The sequence below is a fragment of the Nicotiana sylvestris genome, chromosome 6 (assembly GCF_000393655.2).
Source record: "Nicotiana sylvestris chromosome 6, ASM39365v2, whole genome shotgun sequence".
Classification (NCBI taxonomy): domain Eukaryota; kingdom Viridiplantae; phylum Streptophyta; class Magnoliopsida; order Solanales; family Solanaceae; genus Nicotiana; species Nicotiana sylvestris.
The window spans coordinates 82402911-82426739 of NC_091062.1; the positions used below are offsets into that span (position 1 = coordinate 82402911).

A 23829-nucleotide genomic window follows, 5' to 3' on the forward strand; every position below is an offset into this window, starting at 1 on the left:
TTAACGCTGAATTCATTCAGCAGAGTGATGCTTGAAATAGTAGACAACCAAGTTATCCAATACCATATAAGTCACAACCCCCTTTACAAAACCTCCACTGGATGCTACCTCATTTTCTGCAGTGGGTGTTACATATTCCAGTTTAGTTCGCCAACATGAAAGACAATTCTTTCGAGGATCATCAGTCATGTAAACATAGTAATTATAGCACGTATAAAACGGTTTCTTAACAGGGGAGTCAGTGAGCAACAACAGAGGGCCTGAAGTAGCATAGGCTGCTGACTTAGGCTTCAAGAGTGTCCTTTTCCTGATTTGGTTGAATGTACATATTATCCAGATTGTCAAGGCTTTCATACAAGTTACCCAAGCAGCCAACCATCCCTTTGGTTGTCAGTAGCCTAATGACACTACTTATTGGCAATGCCAGAATGTGAAATAGGAAATCAATACACTCTTTCCCAGCCTCTGCGAACATTACTCTTTTGGTTTTGGAGTCGATCAATAGCTTCATTGATACACTAAATAAGGAACTATAAGTTTGCCATATATATATATATATCACACTATGTAGAGCAGTTGCTGCATTTATAGTGGCACCGGGAATTAGAGAAAGAGTGCAATATATTTATGGTGGATTTACTTCCAAGATGGTAAATGGAAAGGCATGCTAGCTAGCGATTGACTGGTTGGGTTTCTCAGTCTTTGTTCTTTAACCGAGAAGTGCGCGGCTATACAATTTATTGCACCCTTCACTACTCTAATCATACGGCGGCCATCTTGAGTTGAATTGGCCTATTTGTCATAATTAATCTCCTATTTATGTAGGACTTTAACATAGTGGGAAATTGAGGTGATTTTTATGTTAAAAAAAAAGAAAAGAAAAGAAAGATTTTTATGTTACAAACCTTAACTTGAAAGAGCATTAGTAAAATTTACCCGGAAAACAATAATTGGCAAGGAATGACAATAATAAATTATAAATTGTCAACAAGCCGCACAAGGAATGACAATAATAAATTGCATATCGGAGGTCAATATATAAAGCATGACTACGACTAAATCAATTTTAGCAATCAAGTTCATGTAGTCACAAAGTGATTAAACATGTTTCATATAAATCATATCATCAAATTAAGGCATATTAATAGTTTAAGGTCTAATCCGGTCATAACCACAAATATCACCCCTATACACGCTCGTCACCTCGCGTGCGCGTTACTATCACATAACAAAAATAGGCAAATAAGGCCAAATCCTAGGGAATGTTTGTCACGGCACAAAATCCAACTAGTCGTGATGGTACCTAACCAACCTGCTAGGTAAGCCAATTAACAACTAACCAAATTTCAATGAAATTAATAAGACAATTAAATAAAAGAAAATATCTAAATCTGATACATTCTCCAAGGACTGATAGTACAAATCATGAGCTTCTAAGATTAGAATTTACAAAGCTGGTACGAAATAAATACATCATCTATTCGAAATATACATAAACAGATTTTTATGAATCTAAGGCTACCATGAACAAGAGGCAGCTACAACCGGAATGTAGGCACGTCTTCAATTCCAGCTCCCGTCGAACACAGCAATATCAGCATCCAACATCTGCACGCAAGTTGCAGAAGTGTAATATGAGTACAATCGACCTCATGTACTCAATAAGTAATAAACCTAACCTTAGATTGAAAGTAATGACGAGTTGGAACAAAAGTCGGATCTGACACCAATAGCAAACAACAGTTCATAACAACATAATGCAAGTAATAAAAGAAGTATCTCAGAAATAGAATGCTCAGCTCATTCACAGTTCCAGAAAAAATAGGCATACTTTTCAAGTATCTCAGTGAAAACCCAAATATTTTATCGAAATTGCAAAAAAAATAATATGAGTAAGCTTGAAAACTGTGATTTTTCCAAAAATCCTTTCAACAATAAATAAGATATTTCATTTTCAGATAGCGTGAGAAAATTATATCATTATGTCTACATGTCAAGATACGCGTAAAATCATGAATGTCACCAAAATCATGGATCGCAAAAGTCTAATCAAGTAATTTAATAAGGTCTAACATTCTTACAACCGAATATCCAATAAAAATAACTAATGCATTACAAATTCTTGAATTACAGTCCGTACGTAATGTATTTTACAACCGATTAACCAAACAACTCCCGTGTGATTTCATTCTGCTGTAACAAGTACCAATTTTGCGTCCACGGTGTCAATATCTAGTGCATAAAATTATCACTATTTAATGTTAAAGCTGTCACATTTCAATGAAACGAACTTCTCTGAATATCTCTGTTGGAGTGACACAGTGAACACAATTAGTATTGGGCTTGTGCAGATTAACTTGTACTTACTTTTTAAATAACTTCAGCACTCTTTTTTCTCCTCAAAATTTTATCTTTTTTTTTTCTAGAAGTAAGGTTCATGAAACTAGGCGGGAAGGTGAATTTCGTCAAACAAGGGGGCAAGTTCTCTGTCTTGGTGTACTCTTAAATGTTACCTTCTCTTGTTTTGTTTACAAGTTATCAATTCCTACTCTTTGAAAGTCTTTCTTTGCATCACATACCTGAACAGAGACATCAGATGCAATTCCTGCATCATTAGATGAACAACCAAGAGCATGGACTACTGGAATATCACTGAGATGGAATTCTCAATAGTGGGAGGACTAGTTACCCAACTGGACCAAAACAACATGCCAGCATAAAATTTATGAAACAGACAGTAGGGAATATAAGCAGAGTTGAGGATAAACAAAAGGAGACGCGAAATGCCCCCTAGAGCTCTAGAGCTGAAGTTCGCCAGTTACAAAACAAAAACTTCACGTTCGCCAGTTACAAAACAAAAACATCAGCGCTAGAGCTGAAGTTTGCCAGTTACAAAAACAAAAACATCAGCTCTAGAGCTGAAGTTCGCCAGTTGCAAAAATAAAAATTTCAGCAATTACAAACAAAAACTTCAGCAAATAGAGAACAAAATTTCAGCTACTATGCTTAAGTTCAACAATTACAAATAAAAACTTCAGCACACTTACTACTTCAGTCCCGTCTACTAGAATGCTGGAGTTTTGCGTGGTTGTCTTTGCTACTTCAGCCTCGTATGCTGAAGTTACGCGAAAAAGTGGGTACGCTTGCAATTATTTTTGTAAAGCGGACACAAGTTAAAACGTGACCCAAAAAGCGGGTATAGATGCAAATGCCCCTTATTTATGTGTATTTTTGTATTTGGGCCTAAAAGTGGTCTGTTAGTTTACCACATATAGAATAGGTTAGTACCCTATTTATATTAAATAAATACCATTTTAAAATATTACATCCTATAAATACCTTTTATAGTTTATAGCAAAAAATCTAAATATAGTTCCATCCTACAATTAAGGCACCATATATGCTACAAAATATTTTTCTCTCATTTTTTATATTTTCTCTCACCTAATTAGCGTATATCTCCTCTTACCAGCTTTTCTCTCTCTTCTTCCATATACTTTAACCTCTTCTCCCACAAACCTACGTTTCATAAATCTTCTCCCACCCTAAATCTCTATTTCTCCGCCATTGTCACCTCTACTCTCTTCTCCCACATACCCACGTTACTTAAATTCTTTGTCCTCTTTGTATTTTCACAGCATAATCAATCTTTATTATTATTTGGCATACAAAAACAGATCTATAAAACAACAAATTTCAGCAAGAAAAACGGAAGAAATATAGAGATAGAGAAAGTAGAGGAGAAAGAGATCTAACCGTCCATCTCAACGATAGGGTTTTCAACCTTGATTTTGTCGAAAGCCATGTTTACAGATGAAAGAGGTGAAACTGTATTCACATGTATTCAGCAACATTCATTTATATATTTTAGATGTATTAAAAAGTTGTGATTATTCTCTTGTATTCAGTTTTAATCGGTTGTAATTAACTATTTTATTCAGCAGTAGTTAGTTGTATTCAAGTGTTTTATACAACTGTATTCAGTTGTATTCAGTTGTAGTTAGTTATATTCAACTATTTTATTCAGCAGAAGTTAGTTGTATTTTGTTGCATTCAAGAGTTTTATTAAGCTGTATTCAATAGAAAAAAAGGAGAAGAGAATTGAGAAGTTCGATCAGATGTGTTGCTCTGGTTTTTCCTTCTTTTCACGTTTTTGAGTTGCTTTCTTTGAGCAAAATACAAATTAGTGTGTACTCGTTTTAGTTCTTTGAGTTAAATTAGGAGACTATCATGTGATTTGATTTTCTTCCGTTTTTAACAAGTTTAAGTTCCCATAATTTGCGCAAAAAAGTTACTGTATTTCACTGAAATTTTGCTTGAATACAGTTAAATACAGCTGAAATTTCGCTTGAATACAGTTAAATACAGATAACACTTAGCTGGATTTCCCGTTTTTACGCCTATTTTTTTTCTTGTATTAATGAATACAACCGTTTAAATACATGAAATACATTGTATAAAAACATAAAAGATATCTATAGAGCGTAATATAGCAAAAAGGTATCTATAAATGACTAATTAGGACTAAAAGATGGTGCTTTGTGAAAAATTCCCTTTATTTTTCACTTTGGCCCATTGTATAAGTAGGTGACTTGAAGCTCATTTTACAACTTTTGCCATTTTGGCTAATAGAAGAAATGTCTTACTCCAGAACGTTCTCAAAAGCTCTCAAGCCCTAGATTGTTTTTCTTCGATCTACACTTCAATTCGAGTTTTCACATGGTATCAGAGTGAGGATTTTGAGATATCTCACCATCATCTTTCGAGCGGTGGTACCCTCGACCTATTTCGCCGAAGTTTCTGAGTTTCGTCGGTTTCTCTGCTCGTCGTTCACCGGTATTTTTTTTCTTATGGGATTCAGAGTTCTCATTCACTTTTCTCCACTCAATCAGCGTTTTGGTGGTATTTCTCTTCATCTGTTGCTGTGATTTTTTGATAATTGAAGGTTGTGCGTCTTTCGGTTACGAAGAAGGGTGGTAAACTATCACACTCTTCATATTCTTCTATGACTGCGGACTGAGTTATTCTGAAAAACTTGCTCTTCTATTGTTAGTATTTGCATGTGTAGATTTGATTCATGTAGATGCCGATTTTCGGATAATTGTTTTGGTATTCTGGGTTAGTAGTTTTCCTGTTTCATTTTACTCTAAAAATGGGAAGCTCTAGTGATAGTGATTCTGATTTTACTCCTCATTCTTCTAGTCCTCTATTCATTCACTCCTCCGACGTTCCTGGAATGTCACTTGTTAATGTTCCTTTTGCTGGGTCTGGTTTTGGTGGATGGAGAAGGAGCATAATTGTATCGTTGTCATCCAAAAATAAAATAGGATTCATTGATGGTACATGTCCTAAACCAGCTGAAAGATCTCCCTAGTTCAAACAATGGGATAGGTGTAACAATATGGTTATTTCCTGGCTAACCAGTTCTCTTTCTCCTGAAATTGCTGAGAGTGTACAGTATTCTGACACCGCCGAAAGTACATGGAAGCAGTTAAATAATAGATATGGGACGGTTAATGGGACAAAAAAATTTGAAATAAAGAAAGAATTGGCTTCCACATGCCAGACCCCTCTTGACATAGCCTCATACTTTAACAAATTAAAAAAACTTTGGGATGAACTGGAGATCATGGGATCAGATCATGCTAAGAATTGTACTTGTGCTGCAAAACATGGTTCCCTAAAGGAAGATGAAGAGAACAAAGTCCACCAGTTTTTAATGGGTCTCAATGAAATATACGTCACTGTAAGAAGTAATATACTGATGATGAATCCACTTCCTTCACTTGAATAGTGTATACAACATTCTTCTGCAAGATGAAAAGCAAAGACAAGTGATTCCTAATACTCAATTTTCTCCTGATCTGGCTTCCTTTAATGTCAATGCAACCACTAAATTTCCTCTACAAAGACAATTCAATTAGAAGGTTAATTTTGATACAAATAATCAGAGGGTGAATTTTGAACAGAACAAGGGTTCTCTTTTTTGTAAATACTGTAAGAAGAGTGGACATACTATTGACAAATGCTACAAATTGAATGGATTTTCTCAACATTTCAAGTTTACTAAGGGCAGAAAATTTGGTACTGCTGCAAATGCTGAGTCTTCATCTTCCGAGAATCCTGAATTTGGTCCACCATGTGCTTCCACTAGTCCGGATTCTTTGGTGCCTGGTCTTACTAAGGAACAATACTCCCAGCTCATGAATCTGCTGCAACAGTCCAATCTTCTTGCTTCCACCACTCAGCCCAATCTTATGGGTTTTGCCAACTTTGTTGGTAGTAATCTCCCTTTGCCTAAGTTTAATCATGTTGCTTATTCTGCATGCATGTTGACCAGTGTGGCAAAAAGTGTTTGGATAGTAGACTCGGGAGCGACTTACCACATGACCCCTGATAAAGAACTTCTAATTGATATCACCTCTTTCTGTCCCTTACTTGGTTACTTTGCCTAATGGATATAAAGTGAAGGTTGCTTATATAGGATCACTCACTTTATCTTCTACTTTCACTCTACACAAAGTACTTTACATTCCTACTTTCAAATACAACCTCATTTCTGTATACAGGTTAATTCAACAATTTAACAGTATAGTCCTTTTCACTTCTTCCTATTTGATAAAGGACCTTTCGAGGAAGAAGCTTCTGGTACTTGGTAGATTGGACCAAGGATTGTATAAGCTTTATCATTTCCCTTCTAATTCTGCCTTAAACAATGTGATACAAATTTCTACTTCTGCTTTGAACAATGCCGTGAAAAGTTTGGATAATGTCCCTAGTTCAGCCTTGAATATTGTTGTAAGCAGTGTGAATGTTTTTCCTATTCCTTCTTTAACTGAAACTGTACAACAAGTGAATGACACTATGTTTTCTTCTTCTGCTTCTTTGAATAAACTTGATGTACTTTGGCATCACAGAATGGGTCACATGCCTTTTGTGAAGATGAAGTGTATATCTTCTATATCTTCTGATTTGTCTCCCAAATAGTCGTTTACTTGTCCTATCTATACTTTAGCTAGACAAGCTAGATTGCGCTTCCCAGATGGCACATCTCTTTCTACTTCTTTATTTCAGCTTATTCATATTGATACATGGGGACCTTATCATACCCAAACTTATTCTGGTGCTAGATATTTCTTAACTATTGTAGAGCTACTAGGACACATTTAATATTTTCTAAGAGCAATGCTTTTACTCTTCTTAAAGCATTCCTTGCAATGGTTAAGATACAATTTAACCTTCATGTCCAGACAATTAGAAGTGACAATGCCCTGGAACATGGTTCTTCTAACTCTTGCCAATTTTTTTCTGACAATGGAATCTTACACCAAACAACTTGTGTTCACACACCTCAATAAAATGGTGGTGTTGAAAGAAAACACAAATATTTATTGGAAACATCTAGAGCTTTATTATTTCAATCCAAACTTCCACCAAAGTTTTGGGGGGGATTGTGTGTTAACGGCTACGTATCTTTTAAATAGGTTTCCCTCTTCTGTCCTATCCAATAAGACACCATTTGAAATGTTATATGGTACCGTTCCTTCTTACATTCACTTAAAACCTTTTGGATGTCTATGTTATGCAATCGTGCCTAAATGTCATAGACATAAATTCCAACCAAGGGATGTTCCTTCTGTTTTTATTGGTTATCCTTTTGGCAAGAAGGGGTATAAGCTTTATAACTTGCACACCAAATCTGTTTTTGTCTCTAGGGATGTCATTTTTCATGAGTCTATTTTCCCTCTTCATCTTAATTCCTCTCCCTCTCTTACCTCTCCATCTCTTATTCCTTCCACTATTTTCAATGAGACTATGGACTCTTTCCCTTCTTCCACTCCTATTTCCTCTGTTTCCCCTACTTCTTTCAATTCTTCCTTGTTATATTCTGGATCTGATCCTCCATCCTTCCTTATTTCTGTCCCATCCGAACCAGTTCCTTCCCCTGCTGCTCCTCTCCCTGAGCTAAGGAGATCCACTAGATCTCGTCAGCTTCCTTCCCACCTTCAAGATTACGTGGTTTAGCTTCCTCCATCTATTTCTTGTTCTTCTGCTACCTCCACTTCTGTTGCATCAACTGTTGCAGTTGAGCCCCACTCATATACTCAGGCTGCTACTAGTCCATCTTGGCAGGAAGCCATGAGGAAGGAGTTTAAGGCATTGGAAGCAAATAAGACTTGGGAAATTGCTGAGCTACCAAAGGGGAAGAAAGCAATTGGTTGCAAGTGGGTGTATAGGATCAAATATAAGGCTGATGAGAGTGTAGAAAGATGCAAAATGAGGCTAGTTGTGAGGGGGGATACACAGGTAGAAGCCATTGATTTTCATGAGACCTTCTCCCCTATAGTAAAAATGTGCACTATTAGATGTCTCATTACTTATGTAGTTAAATAATCATGGTCTCTTTTTCAACTAGATGTTAACAATGCCTTTTTGCATGGTGATTTGAATGAAGAAGTGTATATGAAACTTCCCCAAGGGTTGTCTGTTGTCTCTTCCTCTGCTGCAGCTACCGTTTCTATTCCTCATCTGGTATGCAAATTAAACAAATCATTTTATGGTTTCGACAAGTCTCTAGACAATAGTATGCCAAGTTGTCCCAAGCACTTTGTTCCAGAGGTTATACCTATTCTTTAAATGATTATTCTTTGTTTGTGAGACGATCAGAGAACTCTATTGTTTTTCTTGCTGTGTATGTAGATGATATCATCTTAACTAGTAATGATTTGACCAAAATTTCAACATTAAAAGACTTTTTGGATGAGCAATTCTGAATAAAGGATCTAGGGCTTCTTAACTATTTTTTGGGAATACAGATTCATTATTATCAGTCTGGTGTTCTGTTGCACCAAAAAAAGTTCATTTCTGAGCTTTTGGATGAATTTAGTTGTTCTGAAGCTTCTTCTGTTATATGTCCTTTGGATTTAACTGTCAAACTGAAGTCTAATGTTGGAGAGCTTTTACCTAAGCCTGATACATATAGGAGTCTTATTGGGAAACTTAATTTTCTTACACACAATCGTCCAGACCTTTGCTTTGCTGTTCAACATCTTAGTCAATTCCTTCAATCTCCTAGAGTCCCCCACATGACTGCAGCTCTACATGTTCTGTGATACCTAAAAGGGACTTCTGAAGCTGGACTTTTCTTGAATAACTCTGCTGACTTTTCTTTAGTTGGTTATTGTGACAGTGATTGGGCTACATGCCCGGATTCACGACGTTCAGTTAGTTGTTTTTGTGTCACCTTGGGTGGTAGTCTGATTAGTTGGAAGTCCAAATAACAACATGTAGTTTCCTTATCATCCGCGGAGGCTGAATATCGTGCCCTGAGTAAGGTTGTTGCTGAATTGTCTTGGTTGGTTCGTTTGCTATCAGATTTGGGTTTGATATTCTCTGCACCTATTCCAGTTTTTTGTGACAATCAAGCTGCAATCATATAGCAAGCAATCCAGTTTTTCATGAAAGAACGAAGCACATAGAGGTTGACTGCCATTTTATACGCACTAAGCGAGCTGATGGATTAATCTCTGTCTCACATTCCTACTGCTTTGCAATTAGCTGACATCTTTACCAAGTGTTTGACAGGTGTTCCTCATCATTCTTTAGCTGGCAAGTTGGGCAATTGCTCACCCTCCAACTTGAGGGGGATGTTGGAGTGACATAGTGAACACAATTAGTATTAGGCTTGTGATGATTATTTATGTGTATTTTTGTATTTGGGCCTAAAAGTGGCTCACCCGCCAACTTGAGGAGGATGTTGGAGTGACATAGTGAACACAATTAGTATTGGGCTTGTGTAGATTATTTATGTGTATTTTGTATTTGGGCCTAAAAGTGGTCTGTTAGTTTAGTTTTATTTTTCACTTTGGCCCATTGTATAAATAGGTGACTTGATGCTCATTTTACAGCTTTTGCCATTTTGACTAATAGAAGAAATGTCTTACTCCAGAACGTTCTCAAAAGCTCTCAAGCCCTAGATTGTTTTTCTTTGATCTACACTTCAATTCTAGTTTTCACAATCTTTGAACTAAGATAGCTGATCCTATATTAATAATGATAATAATTGTTACTATTATTATTATTAATTAATTAATATATTAAGAACAGGAAACGTCCAACTTAAAAGTTAAATTACTACAATATCCTAGTTATCATTGTTATGTACTTAAATACCCTATTGACTTATTAAAACCTAATTACCTAATTAACAAAAACCAAACGCCTACAAACTAGCACAACGCTTCATACACAATGTTAAAGGTCACAAACCTTCAGACTATAAATAGAAGCCTAGAGGAATGGGAAGATAAGAGAATGCCCGGGTACTCCATCTACCAAAAGAAATAAACCTTTTACACTCTGTTTGAAGAGCCCCTGCTTCTAACGTTGCTTTGGCCTCTTATGTGTCACCAAACTTATTGGCCGGACAATTCTATGATGGATAGGATGATACATATGTTTTCTGATATTTTTTACATAGAATTGGTTTTTAGTATCTAAATTTCTTAAGATTGTTCCTCAGAAATCGTTTATTGAATATTTGAGAGTGTTAGCCATTACTTCATTTAGCGGTTGAAGAGATTTAAGTTATTGAATGGATTCGTATTTTGAGACATGGCGATAATACTGTGTTTGGTATCTCGAGACTTAACACTGCTAGCTACTATTCCATCCATCTATCTATTCTAGATCGTCCGGCTAATTCCTTGGTTTACTTAATTTGCCTCTCGCAATTGATTGTAAGTTCACTTACTGCTACATCTACTTATACAATTTGTTATTGAACTGAAATATATTTTACGAAATTGTTATACTTTGGAGATGATTAGAATTTAATTGATTTCTGCGCTTTATTTTTTCTTGTCTTAGATTTTCTTTTATATTTGGCAATAATATAGTATAGTAATATGATAATTTTTCGTGATAGAACTACAACTTAAGTAGGATGCATAAATGATAGGAATAACATCATCAGAATATATATGACCCAAAGATGAAAGATGAACCCAACTGTTTGTTAAGAGTGTTCAACATTTTAAAAAAGAAAGCCACCCGACCTTCGAATTATCTCATATAAACAAGATAAAACTATAGATTTTCTGCAAAAAAAAAAAAAATTATAGTTGAGATTAACTGCAGTATAGCCAAGAAACATTTAAATTATAGCTAATCAAATTTTAAACTACTTTAGAACCATATTTATTTTCATATATAAACTGTGATCAAATCTAGAGCAAGTTCTCATGGATCAATTGAAGAATATGAAGGAGAACAGAGAGAGTGATGAGCAGAAGAAAATGAGCTATTTTTTCATTGAATTGATCTTACTACAAATACACCACATAGCTCATACATATACAACTATTCACTAATTGCTGCTACTACTATAACTTACTGTCACTACTAACTAACTAACTGACTACTAACTTCCTAACTGACAACTTTACTCTTCAATACCCTCCCTCAAGCTGATGGTTGAAATTTGTTTTTCAACCCCAGCTTGGATACAAGATAGTCATGTTGTAGTTTCCCTAAGCTTTTAGTCAGAAGATCAGCCTGCTGCTCTTTGGTAGACACATGATGTGTTTAAAATTCCTTGAACTATTTTCTCCCAGACAAAATGACAGTCAATGTCGATTTGTCCTTTCATGGAATATAGGATTGACTGCAATCTAAATGGCTGCTTTGCTATCACATTAGAGATCTATAGGCTATTGCACAGTTACTCCTATTTCTTTATACAAACCAGTTAGCCAGGTTATTTCTGCAACAGTTGAAGTCATGCTTCTAAATTCTGCTTCAACTTTTAGCAATAGTGTCTTGCTTCTTGGATTTCCAGGACACTATAGCATTGCCAAACTTCACTAGATAGCCAGTAACAGACCTCCTAGTTTGTAAACATCCTCCCCAATCTGAGTCACATAAGGCTTGTAGTGTGTCTGATCCTTGAGCTGACATTAGAAGGCCAAGTCCAGGTGCAGCTTGTCACGCCTCCTTTTTCTCGAGGGATAAGGAGTTTTTCCAATTAAAGTGACATTAATCGAAATGAGATTATTTATTTGATTTAGAGTCGCCATTTGGGATAATTATATGGAATTCCAAGTCACCGGTTTATTTTAAATCCCAAATCGAGGAAATTTTGACTCTGTTTTAAAAGTTCGCGAAACCAGAAAATCGGGTAAGGAATTTTGTTAACCCGGGAGAAGATGTTAGGCACTCCCGGATTCCGTGATTTTAGCACGACCGCTTTAATCATATCTGGACTAATTAAATTGTTTAATTACATATTTGAGAACCTATGTGTATTTAACCTTTTACCGCTTTTAAATTATGACGTTTATGGATTTAATCTTTGAAACGGACTACATGTGTGTAAGTCCGCTTTATTTGGGGTGCTAAAACCATATCACGCGTACGTATACACAATTAATTACGCTTTATTAATTTATAATTATTTGGTCGCGCAACCTTGATTTAATTTTAGAAATCGTAATTATGTCACGCGAACGTGTACATAACCACGATAGTAAATTAGTCATTCTAGGAAAGTTCACAGTTGAATTAATTTCCCTAAACCTATTTGAGATTATTGGAGGTCACATGATATGGTGAAGAACTGTTGGAGTCCACAATTGATTTGGCCTACATGATGAAGTACGCTTGAATTATTTCAAAAGCTTGCTGTGATTCTGTTTTTGGTTCCCGAATGAGAATTCGGTTAAAGCTCATGTATTTGGACTGTCACGAGATAAACAAATGTGGAACACAATTAGATAGGCTAAACATTGGTTGCAACAAGTTAATATTAAAGAGGTTCGCTTATTTAGTCAATTATCCGATTTTTAGGTGAGCATAAACTCATTATGGTCCTTGAATGTGCTGATTCCTGGGCCCAGTCGTGCTTCACGCAAATTAAGCCCCAAACTATGAGGTGCTTGGGATTCCAATTGAGCCCAACAACGAAATGAGCTGTCTTGAGAAAGTGAGCCTCAATATTGGGCTCTAGGTCCTTTTGAATTTCAGGCCCATAATTAGGCCAGACTGCACAATTATTAACATTTCTAACACTAATTGTTGAACATTTTTTTTAACATACAACAGAAAAATAATCGACTGGAGTCATTGCCATTGCATTTGTACTTTGCAATCAAATCTTTACTCTAACATTTAACTTCATAAATCATTTCAATTACAATTACATGTCAAAGTTTCATATTACAGTCCCAAACATCAAAAAAATTCAATCGAGAAAAATATGCAATGATTTCAAACACCTCTGATGGCCGAGTTTGGCTTCACCGATTTAGCCAACTTAGTAGTCACCTCTATAAATTACAACCATGTTTATTGCAGCAATAACCTTTTCCTGTCACGATTTTACTACCAACATTACTTAGTACAACATTAGGAACATATTTGAACTAGAATTCATGCTCAAAATAGTCTGGGATATTAGAACATGACCTAACAGAGATAGCATATGCTTTAGAGAAGTTGAAGGGCAATAATAAAATAATAAGGTCAAGCAGATTTCAATTTCATTCACTTAAACATTTACAACCTTTCACGTGAAATCTAAAACACCACATCACTAAAGACACCATAAATGCCTGAAAAATCACAGAAGAACACTTGATTATGCCCAATTCAAACATGTGAGTTCATAGATGTGTACCTTTATCAGCAGAATAGACAATAAAAAAGAAAATAGATCTCTGAAAACTGGGAAGAAGCAACAGCAAAAATACAGCATCAGAAAATCCAATACAACAGCTTCACACCTCAATCCAAAAATCCCAGCAACATGGAGAAAACCAGTAAAATATGGAGAAGAAAAGCAGTCCGAAAATCTCTATTTTTCTTTGTTTTCTGTTTTCTCTTTCTAGCTTTCAAACCCAGAAGAATAAAAGACTCACAATGAAAATGGAGAAACCAATCTCTGAATTTCTCAGGGTTTTTCTTGTGTAAATCGTGTGTCAAGTCTGTCCGAAAATTCAGCAAGTGCCCTCCTTATATAGAATATGTGAAAACCTTATGATGGAATAAAATCAGGTACAAAAGAATCTGCCAGCTTTCCTTAAATTCAGGTAAATGACATCTTTTGTACGGATAGATGTACTTAAATTTTGCATCTTATCTAAACAATATTGGGACAGCTGTCCCTTTCTAGAAGTTTCTTTTCATTTTAACTCTTTTAAACTTCTGAAAATTCAACTTTTTTTCCAAAAATCTGATTTAACTTAATTAATTTATTGCACTTTAATCCCTCATTTAGCAATTTTATGTATCACTGCCTTAGATTTCTTGATTTTAGCTTCCAATTAACTCCCTTAAAGTTTCTATTATTACTCTTTCAACCATTTAATTCCAATTGATACTCAACATTAACAAACAAACAATTAAAACCAAATCAAAGACCAAACAGAACAGAAACAAAACTACTAGTTAAACCTAACTAAATCACCGAACTAATTTGATTAGCCTAAACATATGCGATTAAAGTAATGATCCCGCAATTAGCTAGACAATGGAATCAATTAAACAAAATAAATAAGAAATTAAAACATTAACTGATAATTTCAAAACAGAAAAAGAAAAAGAAACAAAGGAACAAGAGAGGAGGGGTATACTGATTTTGTCCAGAAATGAATATCGACGAACGATGAAGGCGATGAAACTTTGGCGGTCATTGCCATGGGAATACCATCCGGTGACTTTCAAAATGAACCAAACTAACATGAATCGATTGCTCGTGTCAAGAGCAATCAACTCATGTAAGATGTAAGTTTGACCCAAAACGTTCTTGAAATTTCCATAAAAATCAAATTTAGGTTTTTTCTGACTTTCTTATATCCGAAATTGGAGAAGATGGGTGGGGATTTTGGAAAAATTAGTGAGATACTAGTGAGGAGGGAGGTGTGGGGACTATGTGGTAAAGATTGGGGTGATTTCGTGACTGGCTGCCGCTGTGGGTGATTTCCGGCGGCGCCTGTTGGCGGAAGCTCAGAGAGGTGATGAAGATGGTGAAAGGGGAAGGTCTCTTGGTTTGGGGGGGGAGGGGGGTGTTATGACAGTTAAATGGGATTTTGAGAGATCAGTTTGGAGCCGTTGGACTAAAGATTTTAAACGGCTTAGATCCACTGTCTACAAAACGGGGTCGTATGGTTGGGGTGTGGACCAGATCGGGCAGGGTTTTTTGGGGCTTGGGCGGATGGAGAAGAATTGGGCCAAAGGGACCTGGCCTAATTTGATTTAAAACTGAAAAGGTATTCTTCTCTTTTTCTTTATTTTCCTTTTTTCCTTCTTTCTTTTCTTTTGTTTTAAAAGCCCTAAAATAATTAATTAAACAACCTAGATTAAGTCCTAAATTAAAAATCTAATTTGTAAAATAAAACTAATTAACTATTTCTAACATTTGAACAATTAATTAATTTAAACTACTTAAAAGGAAATTAACAAATTAAGACTAAAAACTAAAAATATAGAAGGACCATGGTATTTTTTGTTGATTTTTGTTTAATAATACAATTAACTGATGCAATTAAGACCTAAAATTCTATGCAATGAAGAATTAAATATTTTTGGTATTTTTCATGATTTTATATTTATAAAAGTGCACAAAAATGCGACTACATGCAAAGAATTAACAAATATTCCTAAAAATTCTATAAAAAATTAAAAACAATTAGGAAAAAAATCTATTTATTGATTTTTGTAGGAGTATTTTCGGTGAGACAAAAATTACTCGCTCACACAACTTTAATATACCTTACTACCCTTAGAGCAGCTTCCTTGTGTGACGGCTTAGGCTTGTACATAAACTAGCACTTGCACTACAAAGGCAATATCAACTCTAGTCATTGTCAAATGCTGTAATATGCCAATAAGCCTTTGGTATGAACTTGCATCAGTGAGTAACTTGTCCTCAATAGCTTCATTATTTTTGACAAATGAATCATACTCAATAGAGGTCAACTTCACATTAGTTTACGATGGTGCATGCACCAGCATGCTTAGCACCTCTGAGTCCCATTTCTGAAATTAGTTCTAGGACATACTTTCTTTGGCTCATGACAATCCCTTTGTCTGATCTGGAAAATTCTATGTCAAGGAAGAACTTAAGCTCTCACAAGTCCTTTATTTTGAACTTCAGCTTTAGGTCACTCCTTGTCTTTAGAATCAAATTATTATAGCTTCCAGTTAGAAGGAGATCATCTACATACAATAGCACGATAACCAACTCCTTAGTATGTGCTTTGTGAATAAGGAAATGACTTTGAGTAAAACCTAGTTTCAGTAGTGCATCAGTCAACTTCTTATTCTATTGTCTTGGAGCATGCTTAAGTCTATATAGAGACTTATGTAGTTTACAGACTCTATGATACCCTACCTGGCTAGCAAACCCCTGAGGGATATTCATATAGACCTCTTTTAGAAGATTTCCTTGTAGGAATGCATTGTGTACATCCATTTGGAATATAGGCTAGTGTTTAGCAGCAGCAACAACAATCACATACCTAACAATCACCATTTTTTGCCACAGGTGAAAATGTTTCAGTGTAATCTAGGCCCTCTTATTGACTGTAACCCTTAGCCACAAGCCTGGCTTTGTATCTCTTTACTATTCCTGAGGCTGTGTACTTGACCTTGAACAACCATTTACAGCCAATTGGAACCTTGCTAGCAGGTAGATCAACAATACTCCATGTCTTGTTTTCTTCTAATACTGCAATCTTAGATTCCATGGCTGCAATCCAGTTGGGATTTTTGAATGTTTCAAGATAGGTTTTAGGTTCCTCAATAGAGGAGTAATCTGCTAGAGCAGTATTGAATGAAGCAGAGAGATGGTCATAGCTCACATAGTTGGACATAGGATAACAACAGTTGACACTCCCTTTGCCTTGAGTAACATAATCTTTCAGCCAAATAGGTGGTCTGCTTACTCTGACTAACTTTCTTCCTGTGTCAGATGCAGTCTGTATGGGAGCATTGTGCTCAGTTCCATTGGGCATTGCATCCATAGATGGAACTGGTGAACTTCCATCAAAAGAAACATGCATATTTGAGGGTGCTATAGTCGCTTCATCAGTTACTATGGTAGGATATGCAGGAGATGTAGCTGGAGTAGGGATATCTCGCCTGTACTCTGGACTAGGAAGAGTAGATAGATCCAGTATAGGAAACAAAGATGTAACCAGGGTATCTAAGTATTGAAAAGGAAAAACATCTTCCTTGAATACCATATCTCTACTAACTAAGAAGCTTCTAGAGTGAATAGTATATATCTTATACCCTTTCTGTGTTATAGAATAACCAAGAAATACAACTGGGACGGCTCTAGGCGAGAATTTATTTGCCTTCCTCAGATCAGTAACATAGCCTAAGCACCCAAACACTCGTAGATGATCTAAGCTGGGAGGTTTATTGTGCAATACTTTAAAAGGAGTCTTAGATTTGTCCTTGAGAGCTGATGTAGGCAGCCTGTTGATAAGATATATTGCAATGAGTACACGCTTTCCCCAAAATCAGAGTGGAATAGCTGCTTGAAACCTCAAGGCCCTAGCTACATTAAGGATGTGTCTGTGCCTTCTTTCTGCAATTCCATTTTGTTGTGGAGTGTAGGTGCATGAACTCTGATGAACTATGCCTAGATTCTATAAGAGGTCTGTCATCTGAGAGTTAAAAAGCTCACACCATTGTCACTTCTTGTCACGACCCGGATTTTCCACCTTTAGGAGTTGTGATGGCGCCTACTCGTGAAAGCTAGGCAAGCCAACTATTAAAGTTCTACACATTCAACATTCAACCCAAATAGTTATAAGCCAAAAACTAAAGTTAAACAGACTATAAATGCGGAAGAGTTATAACATGATCACATAAACCACTACCAGTCTACACACAAATCTCGTGTCACAACTTCACGAACATCTACGAATTTACTACAAATACTGGTCTGAAAAGGAAATACGACTGTTCTCGGAAAGAAAAGAGACAACAAACAAGGAAGGGGGACTTCAGGCTCTACGAACGCCAGCAGATCTACCCTGGTCCCCTTGGACTGAAGGCAGCTACCTCAGCTACTCACTGGGTCAAGTACCGAAATCTACACAAAAGAGTGCAGAGTGTAGTATCAGTACAACCGACCCCATGTATTGGTAAGTGTCAAGCCTAACCTCGGCGAAGTAATGACGAGGCTAGGACACACCAGCCAAATAAACCTGTATAGTTAAATCATATACAAACAGAATCATAATAACAGGAATCAACAGGATAAAGTGGGAAGGGGACATGCTACGGGGATTAACAGGTTCTAACAATGAGCCAATAAAGAAACATTTATAACGAAGCATAATGAACATCATGCCAATATCAACAGGAATAAGGAAGCAGTAACACGTGCACGACATCACCCTTCGTGCTTTTACTCTCATCCTCACCATAGGATACGACACGACATCACCCTTCGTGCATTACCTCACATAATCATGGCACGACATCACCCTTCGTGCATTATTTCTCACAATATCGGCACGTCATCTTCCTTCGTGTATTAACTCTCAAATCATGGCACGACATTATCCTTCGTACATTAACACTCATCATATCGGTACGGTATCACCCTTCGTGCATTACACTCATTCACCATATCATGCACGGCATCATCCTTCGTGCTTTACACTTTTCCTCACCCAAATAATAAAAACAATTCATCTCGACAAGGGAAGCAACAATATCAACAATAATATCCCGGCAAGGGAATCAACAATATCAATAATGATATCCCGACAAGGGATTCAACTATAACCAATCTCGTTTTCAACAATTACTTCACATAATGACACTCAACTTGAGCCAATACTCAACAATAATCAATTACCAGGAACTTTCATAAGCTTTGTTCAACATTTATAATCATCAATTTGAGCATGATCGATACATAATGGAGTCACAACAATCATGATATAAGACTCACGGGCATGCTTGACACCAACATATAGGTACTCGTCACACAACTATACGTCGTACTCGATACAAACACATAACAAATAGACCACAACTCCTATTCTCTCAAGCTAAGGTTAGGCCAAACACTTACCTCGATTCCACGAACAAGATTAAGCCTCTACTACCGCTTTACCTCTCGGTTCCACTTCCAATCCACTTGTATCTAGTCACAATTTACTTAACGATATCAATAAATGCTAAATATACCAATTCTAATGCATGAAAATAGGTTTTCTAATGATTTCTCCAAAAAGTCAAAAATCAACCCCGGGCCCGCTTAGTCAAAACCCGAAGTTCGAACTAAAACCCGATCACCCATTCACTCACAAACTCAAATATGTAAATTAGTTTTGAAATCGGACTTCAGATCGAGGTCTAAATCCCCAAAATTTGAAAATCCTAACTTCGACCCAAAAACACCCAATTTTTCATGAAAAACCCTTAATTTTAAATTGAAATCATGTAAAAAGATGTTATAGATTGAAGAAAATAAGTTAGAAGTTTTTTACCTATTATTTGGGGAAGAAACTTTCTTTAGAAAATCGCCCAAGAGAGCTTAGGGTTTGAGGGAGTTTGAAAAATGAAGAAAATTCCGTCTAAGTTGGAATTACACAGGCGCAGTTATCGCATTTGCGATAACAGGTTCGCAAATGCTGCCCAGGCTTCACAAACGCGAAGGTAGGCCTTCCCTGTTCTCTTCGCAATTGCGAACAATTAGTCGCAATTGCAATGACTAACCTCCCCTGATGACTTCTCAAATGCGAAGGGGAAGATCGCAAATGCGATCAAAGGATGGCCAGACTTCCTCACAATTGCGATGAAGTCCTCGCAATTCCCAGGCCTGATAGGCTCGCAATTGCGACATCTGACCTCACAATTGCGAGATCAGAGCCTGCAACACATACCAGATAAAAAATCTGAAACTTCCTAAGTCCAATTCACCCCATAGCCTATCCAACACTCATCCGAGCCTTCGAGGATCCAAACCGAGCATGCACGCAAGTCTAAAAATATCGTATAGACTTGCTCGTGCGATCAAATCATCAAAATAACATCGACAACTATGAATTTAACCTCAAATTCATGAAATCACTCAAGAACATTGAAATTTCCATTTTCTCAACTATAAGTCCGATTTATACCAAACCAATTCCGATTCTTATCAAATTTCACAGATTCGTCTTAATTATTATTTAAAACCTGTACCAGACTCTGAAACCAAAATACGGGCCCGATACCATCAAGAAAACGCATCATTTCATTTCAAAAAGCCTTTATATTTTCTAGCAAATAATTTTCTTTAAAAATTCTTTTCTCGGGCTTGGTACCTCGGAATTCGATTCCGGGCATAGACCAAGTCCCATATTTTACTACGGACCCTACGGGACCATCAAATCGCGGGTCCGAGTCCATTTACCAAGAATGTTGACCAAAGTCAACTTTAACCCATTTTAAATTCCAATTTCATTATTTTCCTAAAACTTCACATAAAAGCTTTCCAGAAACGTGCCCGGACTGCGCACGTAAATCGAGATGAGAACAAAAGAGGTTTTCAAGGTCTAGGAATACAGTTTTGACTTCTAAAATAATAGATGACCTTCAGTGTCATCACAATTTCAAGAACTTTTATTGTGGAGGAATATACATTCTTAACCATAAGAATGAAATTTCTGAGTGCAACAATGACTTCAGCTTTGGAAGGTAAGAAAAAAATCCAGGTATACCTGGAGTGATCATCTACTAGAGTTAAAAAATACTTTTTTCCATCATGAGTAGGCACTCTGTATGGCCCCCAAATATCATCATGGTCTGTATGAAAGCAACTAGTAGAAATAGTAGTACCCAAAGGAAATGATAGCTTGTTCGTTTAGCCAATGAGCATACTGTACAATGTTTATCAGAATTTGCACTATCAATAGTCTAAAACACAAGTAACTTCTTTAGAACATCAATTGGAATATGGCCTAGTCTCTTATGACACAAGGGTACATTTATTCTACGATCCTTCTCCTTTATTGTATTTACAACAAGTGATGTTGAAGTGTCCTTCTTGAACTATCCACAACCTACAGTCTACTGTAGAAGTGAGCACATACAATCCACTATCTTCCTTACAAATCCCCTTCACCTTGCCACTGAATAGATACTAAAAATACAGAAATTAGGAAAGAAACAGACTAAACACTTTTATTCTTTGTTATCTTTGATATGGACAGTAGATTGTACTTGAACTCTGAGATATGCATGACATTAGTTATCATCTATCCTGGGAAGATATAGACAGTTCCTATGTGTTTAACTGTAGCTAGACTTCCAGTTGGTAGAAGTACTTTTCCTTCTCTGAAATTATCACAAGGTTTGGAATCAATCAAGGAATTCAAACTTCTAACCATATGATTAGAGGCTCCTGAGTCTACTATCCATTTAGTGAATCTAACAGCCTCATCAGTGACATCAATAACATTATTGTCCATACCTGTTGCCATAGCTGCTTCATTGCTCTCACTTCCCTTTCCTAGGAGCTGCAGAATCTGTGAGTATTATTCTGGAGTGAAGTGAGGTACTCCCACTGAGCTAATCTGATTCTGACTATAAGTTGCTTTTCCATTAGCTGAGGTGCTTCCTGCAAAATTAGTTGTGGTACCCCCAAAGTTTTCTCCTGTTGGCCCAGGGTTTGAAGCTTTAACTGTGCTCCCTGTATGCACACCTTGACCGCCTTTTGCAAAGTTCCCTGCAGGATTGTACTTATTTTTTGGCTTGAAGACTGATGGATAACCATTTAGCTTGTAGCAAGTCTCTCTGGTGTGACCTTTGTAATTACAATAGTAACAGTACACAGTATTCTTTCTTGTCCTAAAGTTGTTCATTGAATTAGGACCTCCTTTACTGGTAAACAAGGCTATGCTGCTAGGATTGTAAGCTCCATTGTTGCCACTACTCAACAAGGTTGTGTTCTCTTGGTTGTCAACAGTATGTGAAGAGGTTGTTAATGATCGTCTACTTTCCTCAGAGATAATCATAGCATAGGCTTTGTTTATGGTAGAAGTGGGAGACATCATCATAATCTGATTACTGGACTGGGCATATGACTCGTTTAGTCCCATAAGAAACTGCAAGAGCCTATGAGATTCAAAGTGTTCAGCATATTTTTTCGACTGCTCACAGCCACACCCAGGGCAGGGCATTAAGGCAATAAAAAACTAATTCTTTTATACTTAAGTCTTTAAGCTTTATTATTTCTCTTTTACAACGATGTACATAAACTCTTTTTTATTTCATACCCTTAAACAGTATTCGTGTCATTTGCCAAGTATGACTTTCTATTTCCAAGTATCCAACTGATTTTTTCTTTTTGTTTACTTGTTCAGATGAACTTCTTTTCATATATATATGCATATTGCTGAATATGTTTTTGCAATTCATCTATTAACCTTCAGATATATTAATCTCTCTAGGTTTTCTAGAAATTATCTTATTACTTTTTTTTGTTACCGGTTTAATAAGTAGTTGCCCTGTTAATTCTGAATCAAGAAAACTAAGTTTTTTTTGTGTTCATGGGGAATGAGGACTTGAGTTTAAAATTTTAGTTTAATGCGGTAGAAAAAAATGATTCTTGCATGACAAATTGCACATTATTGCCAAGGGGTAAAGGAATCTATTTATCTAAAACGGAGAAGAAGAGAACTAATTAATAAAGGATGGGAAGAAAAAACATTGAAGAGAAGGCGATGGTAATTGAAGATGTGAAAAGAAATTGGAGCGCATAATCATGAATATGTTGCTGCTGTTGATGTCTTGAGGAAATATTTTTCTTTTATATTCTTGAGTCCCTTTATGTCATTTCGTAGCAAATGATGATAGGATCCAATTAATATGAGGTGTAGACCTAGGTTAATTATGTATATAAGATTTATTACTAGTCTTATAAGTTCAATTAGAAACTTCATCTTTTGGGAAATATTTCTTACAACATGCACACTAATTATATATATAGCCATCTGTCTATGGATGTGTTAAGGGGAACGACATACAATAGTTGTCTAGCTAATTGTGATGCTTATCTTAGTTCACGTGTATTTAATTATACTCTGATTGTTGATCTTCGTAGGATTAAATGATTATAATGATCATTATTAGCCCATCACTTGTGGTTTATTTTTTCATGCATAATTATTTATTTAGATACTTCACTTTAATAAAAGAAACTATTGTACATGACTAAGCAAAAACTAGTTAAGACAAACATAGTTAATAAGGAAAGCAACAGATCCACTTCATAGATGGAAAACCAAACAAGCTAAAGTCAATGAAAAAAGAGTACAGCAAAAGGAGCCTCCAGAGTAACCTAAGAATGTAATTCAGTTCAATTCTCAATCTGCCGGAATAGCAAAAGTTACTTAAAATTTTAAAATATCGGCCATGAAAACATTCGTCAAGACATTCTTTGACTGCAGAGAAGTCTTCAACAGCAATAGAGCCTGTCAAAACAACAAGGAAATAATCCATTTTCAGTTGAAGAAAAAGCTAGGATCCCAGATAATCAATACTATTTCATTTCAGTTTTGCAACTCTCTTTGATAAATCAACTTGTGATATTCCAAATCAACATCACTAATGGAATCCAAATGAAGTTTAGATTGATCAGAAGATAAATATAGTGTTTATAAAATTTATATGGAATGAAAATGATAAAGATCAAATTTACATATTGAGAATCATATTTAAGTTATGAAGATAGAAATACGAGTTTAAATACCTCCTCCATTCCAAGAGTAACAACTTTTTCTTTAAGAACCCCAACATCCTTAACACTGAATTCATTCA

At 36.0% G+C, this 23829-nt stretch overlaps 1 long non-coding RNA gene across 1 annotated transcript; it reads right to left on the reverse strand.

Annotated features, from left to right (window-relative positions):
* Positions 1-13133: 13133 nt before the first annotated feature.
* Positions 13134-15048, reverse strand: LOC104228710 (uncharacterized). Its single transcript, XR_011400631.1, has 2 exons — positions 14631-15048; positions 13134-13366 (listed from the first exon to the last, which is right to left on the reverse strand). It is a non-coding gene; the product is annotated as an uncharacterized lncRNA (long non-coding RNA).
* Positions 15049-23829: the final 8781 nt, after the last annotated feature.